General features: G+C 36.3%; 1 protein-coding gene across 2 annotated transcripts in view; it reads right to left on the reverse strand.

Moving 5' to 3' along the window:
* The window catches only part of lmcd1 (LIM and cysteine-rich domains 1), a 43,001-nt gene that overhangs the window by 18,876 nt on the left and 18,022 nt on the right, over window positions 1-6,103 (reverse strand). The window lies entirely within an intron of this gene.

The following is a 6,103-nucleotide window of genomic DNA, read 5'->3' on the forward strand; positions in this document are numbered from 1 at the left end:
GAGGCAGATGCATCTGAAGACGTGTCACCACCACTCAAAACCTCACAAAAGGTAAACATTTCTGAATAGATATACTGATCAGTACAAGAGCTCACAGAACAGGTCAAGCAGTCAATCTTGAGTGAATACAATATCAGCGTTCTTCAAATCCAGCACTGTACTGAAGATTTTAGCTCCAACCCTGATCAAACTCATTTACCCATCATTTTTGCATAATCCTGAAGACCCTGATTAGCTTGTTCAGGGATGTTTGGTAAGGTTGCATGACAGTGGCCCTCCAGGATTGGATTTGAAGGACCCTGCCCTAAATTATCAGTCTTTGAAATTGCAAGGATTGGTGGTTGGTCTCTTACAGATGTATAGGAAATGTGTAGTTTAATTAGTAGTTTTGGTGTTAGATCATTTTGAAAAGTAATATTTAGCCGTGTATCTGTCAAATCTGTCATCTGCCATCAAAAGAAGGATGACCAAATTGTGCTTTTCATTCATTCATTCATTAAAAAAAAAAAAAAAAGACACTGGACTATCACGGTTCATGATACCAAAGTATCAACTAATGTTAACAAGACTTGTTGTAAAGTGTTATTTACAATATGTGACCCTAGAGCACAAAACCAGTCATAAGCAGCACAGGTATATTTGTACCAACAATACATTGTATGGGTCAAATTTATAAATTTTTCTTTTATGCCAAAAATCATTACGATATAAAGATCATGCTCCATGAAGATATTTTGTAAATTTCCTGCCGTAAATATATTAAAACTTAATTTTTGATTAGTAGCATGCATTGCTAAAGACTTCATTTGGACAACTTTAAAGGTGATTTTCTCAATATTTTGATTTTTTTGCACCCTCAGATTCCAGATTTTCAAATAGTTGTATCTCGGCCAAATATTGTCCTATCATAACAAACCATACATCAATGGAGAGCTTATTTATTCAGCTTTCAAATCTCAATTTCGAAAAATGTACCCTAATGTGATTCAGGGTCACACACACACACACACACACACACACATATATATAATATATATACTGTATGTATCTTTGCTCACAGCTGATTGGTCCAGTTTTGGTTTGCGATCTAAAGCTGCGTCCGAAAGCTGAAAAATGCTGCCTTTAGGATGCATTCCAAGATAAGAAGGCATCAAGGCACGTCCGAATCCAATGTCTTTTCCTGTCTCCCGAGATGCCTTTATCTGATCGATTTTTGAAGGCAGCTGTATCCCACAATCCTGTGCATTGTGACAGTTGAGCTAAAAAATAAAGATGGCATCTAAAAGATGCATTTGGTGGTCAGTTTGTGTGTAAATGTAGTTTCTTTTTCCACCTTTGATGTAATTTCTAGCTAGAATATTCACTTAATTACAATTACAAGTTCGCTTTTTACATTTATATTTAGCTAGTCATTTAGCAGACGCTTTTATCCAAAGCTTTATCTAGTTGTCGATCATTAAACCGTTATGCTGCCTCAGAAGTCTGTCTGAAATCAGTTTGGTGAGGTGCCTTCATGCACAAACGCTGCCTTCAAAGTCATCGCCTGATAAGGGAGCGAGTCAGCAGCCTAAAGCTTTCGGACGCAGCTAAATCCTGCTCTGGAGCAGGTTATCCGTGTAGCGTAAGTTAACATGTCGATGAACAAAGCTAAAACCAATCCAAAAAACAGAGTTTGCTCAAAGTAATCTCAAACTACACAGGTAGCAACTGAAACCAACTTTATGCAACATGCCTCTGGTTATTAAGTCTGGCTCTGCTTTCTTACAAATAGGCCAGTAACAGCTGCACAAGTTTTTTCAACATCATCTAATAACCATACTGAAACAAGAAGGACGTTAAAAGTATGAGGGATAAAACCAGAATAAAGCTCTCTGTGTTAAAGTCTCAAATATCAGTAAACACATGACGTTTAGGTTGTACAAGAACAATTCAGAGTGCAATAATCTCAGGAAAAGTGCAGAAACATTATTTATCTACTCAGAAACTGATCTCGATAGCCAGAAACATGTGTTTGAATGAATCCTTGATCAAATCTGATTTTTGTGCATATCTGATTAGAATCCAATCATACCAAAGTTAGTCCAAAAACAGCTTTTACTCAAACCAAGCTACCAAAACAACTCATTTTGCACATCCTCCTCCTCTTTGTTATGTAATAGTAGGGGCTTCACAGTATGGACCAAAAATCATATCTGAGTCGTTTTGTTATATACTCAACCAGAGGTCCCGAGCAAAAAATGTACAGGAATCAAGCATTCCTGTGGTTTTTGTTGCATTCTTATTGAATTTTGTTGGTTTATATTAGAATATGGGTAACAAAATTATTTCTCTGTGTTCAGGTTTGACTGTAATCACAATGCAAAATAATTTCAAACAAACATTAAAAAATAAATAAATTTAAAAAATCAAAATTTTGGCAAAACTGGTCTTTGATCATCTCTCTCTCCCTCTCTCTCTCTCTCTCTCTCTCTCTCTCTCTATATATATATATATATATTAAGACTGTCAATCGATTAATTTTTAATCTGATTAATCACATCCATTTCCGTACATTACGTGAATGTACGGAAATGTCTGTGCCTGTGCATAAATACAATGTGCGATCAGTGCGTCAAGAGCACTCATACACGCATTAATATAACGGACTCATGCGTGCTTACTGTACGACTCCTGTACGCCACCGCAATCGTCTTTACCTTGATTGCAGTCTTCATCCATCAAAACTTTACTAGCGAGACTGGTAATCCAGTCGAGAAAAATGTGTTGACAATCCGTTCAGTCTGTACTTCACACAGCGCGGCGTGTGAGGGCTCGTGCTCTTCATAGTCAATCACAGAATATGACAGAGCTCGTGTTTTAAAGCGAACTGGACACACTGGAATTAATAATTCACTGAAAACGCAATGGGAGTCTCTGTTCTCTCTGCAATCTCTGATGTAATCAGCCTGGTTTCCTTTATATTAGCGCTGTTTTGGACGGATTGTTTGAATGCATTCACTTACTGGATCATTGGACTGAAAACTTTCCCGGAGTTTAGCGGCTTAAAATTATCTAATCGCAAGCAGAGTAGCAAAATTGGGTTAAAGGGTTAGAATAGAAATTGTGCTTCAGTAATTTTGCGTTAATTGCGTTAAATTATTTTAACGCGTTAAGGATTGTAAAATTAATTGCATGCGTTAACGCTTTAACGATGACAGCCCTAATATATATACAGTATATAAATGCAAAACCTAATGAAAATAAGTAATGTCTGAAAACCATGTTCTCAGTAACTAGGGAATACACAGCCCTGGATCTACAAATTATTTTCTTTATTTCTTTCCACCAGGTGACACTAATCTGCCTCCATTCAATGGATGCTTTTTAAACATTTTTTTAAATGGTCCATAATTTAAATGTGAATATTGCTTAGTATCATGATGAAATCACTTTTATTTTTAATCTTCATTTTTAAGGCCCTACATGGTTTAATCCCAGGGATAAGGGGATCTCAATGTGGCTCCATGTCCAAAATTGTTGAATTTCAACATTTTCAATGATCAAAAACCAGAGGTGGTTTGTGTTTATCCAGTCATGACTGCAGACACCATAAATATGAAAATAAGGACAGTAACCCAGGGTTTAGGACTCAATCAATCAAACACTATAGTGCACTAATTAAGTTTATTAGTTGACCATTGTGCTGTACATCATCAAGTAAAATATACAATAAACATACATCAAGACATACATCCAAAAAATAACAAAACTTTATTAATCATTAAACAAATTAAACATTAATAATCAGAAATACAAGAAGATTCTGAATTAATTGTTAGACTCGGGTAAAGTATGAGCAGTGTGAGGATCCAATTTACCTGGGGTTTAGTAGTATCCAGGGTTAATTATCTTGGGTGTGAAAGCCTTTAAAAGTTTGAGGTACCATCAGTGATTCTGCTAAATATGCCCCTTAGCAGTGGATACTACTCAATCTATGATTTTGCTTCATGCTCATATATAGAGCAAGTTCTCACAGTATGTTGTAGCGTCTGGACAAATCAGACACACCATTTTTCATTTGATTTAACAAATCAATTATTCATTAGATTAACAAACGTTCACAGACCCCTCACCCAATAAACATACTGGGTGCCAAGTTGTCTGTGAACAAGGCCTAGGACCCTGGTTACCATGGCAACCCTGGCACCAGATACATTTACGACCCTCACCCAATAAACATACTGGGTGCCAAGTTGTCTGTGAACAAGGCCCAGGACCCTGGTTACCATGGCAACCCTGACACCAGATACATTTACGACCTAATGGAATGTGAGTAGGGAAAATCACTGCCTTTTCCATAGGAAGAGACACAGTGCAAAGTAGAAATGGACTCTTTTCTAATTAATCCATAGGAAAACCTTTCTTTGAAGCTTAGTAATTAGTACTGTAGCCTACTAGCTTACATTTGATTTACCTATTACAATAGTCCACTTACAGTTACTGCTATCATAAAAATACACTTTATATGTAGGTTTAAAATTCTATAAAAGACACATTTAATGTCCAAACATTTTTTTTTATCAAAAAATATAAAATATATATATTTTACTCGTTGCTCTCGCGTCACGCGTGCCTTGCCCACTCCTGACAGCAAAATGGATATGTTTGCATGACTTTCTAACATTTACAGATGAAAAATATACCTGTGACATGTCAGTTATGCACTGAGGTAAACACAACGTCTCAAATGCATTAAACAGCACAGATATATTCGCTGTTTGTCATGGTGGATCGATTTGATCCATGATCGACATTAAGGTCTGCTTAAGAATAAGCGTGCACAAATTAGTGAGATTGCGTGAATTTAATTTAAACGATGCATCGTGATATAAATGACAACTTGTAGCCGATGCACACTTTTTAAACCGATGCATCGCATCATTAACTTTTTATGCCGATTCACCGAGCGAATCGGGGAATCTTCCCATCCCTAATATATATATATATATATATATACACACACACACACACCTTGCTACGTGTACTGCGTTAGGCTAACCGAGACTTGTCATTTGCACTTATATATTGTTGCTCTTTTGTTAGTTTTGACTGTTTTTATTGTCCTAATTTGTAAGTCGCTTTGGATAAAAGCGTCTGCTAAATGACTAAATGTAAATGTAATGAATACAATGTGTGGGGAGAGCAATGCCCATGACTGAATGATATAGGGCCTTAAAAATTAACATACCAAATAAGAACCAGAATCTAAAATCATATTAAGATATTATTAATACTTTGGGGAAAAAATCTTTTTGGCACTCAGACAGGTGTGTTCTATATGCAAGTGTTTTGATAGAGGAAAACAAGATACATTTCTAGTTTCAACAACATTTGTTCTTCAGTCATTCCTCTTTAAAAGAAAAAAGTATCACCTGTATGTAAAATGACCCACATTTGGTTTTTGACAACAGAAAATGTGTACGATTTACTCTTGGAGCCATACTGAGATCTCCATATCTCTGGAACTGAACCATACAAGACCTTAGAAATGAAGATGCCAAAAGAAAAGTTTAAAGGGGTCATATGATGCTGCTAAAAATAACATTATTTTGTGTATTTGGTGTAATGAAATGTGTTTATGGTTAAGGTTAAAAAAACACATTATTTTCCACATACTGTACATTATTGTTTCTCCTCTATGCCCCGCCTTTCTGAAACGCGTCGATTTTTACAAAGCTCATCGGTCTGAAAAAGCGAGGTGTGCTGTGATTGGCCGAATACCTCAAGCGTGTGACGGAAATGTTACGCCCCTTACCATATTGTGATGATGCCCTGTCAGGCCGGAGCGATGATTCAAAAACATGAAAACCCATTATAAACGAGGCATTCGTTGCATCCAGTGAGGACATAATTATGGATTATAATGACTTATACTGTCTTTGTACGCGTTGCGTTGCATCGCGCCGCCTAAAATTAAATCCATGTCTGCATTTGTGATCGGAGAAACGACAAACAACAAGCCCTACTCTACACTGCCCAAAAAAACTCGCTTTAATATAAAAAATATAAAATATAAAAACTCTTTAAATATAAAAAACGTACTTACAATCTGTGAGTCAGAACA

This window comes from Sinocyclocheilus rhinocerous, unplaced genomic scaffold (genome assembly GCF_001515625.1).
Source record: "Sinocyclocheilus rhinocerous isolate Xijiao unplaced genomic scaffold, SAMN03320098_v1.1 scaffold3797, whole genome shotgun sequence".
NCBI classification, from domain to species: Eukaryota; Metazoa; Chordata; class Actinopteri; order Cypriniformes; family Cyprinidae; genus Sinocyclocheilus; species Sinocyclocheilus rhinocerous.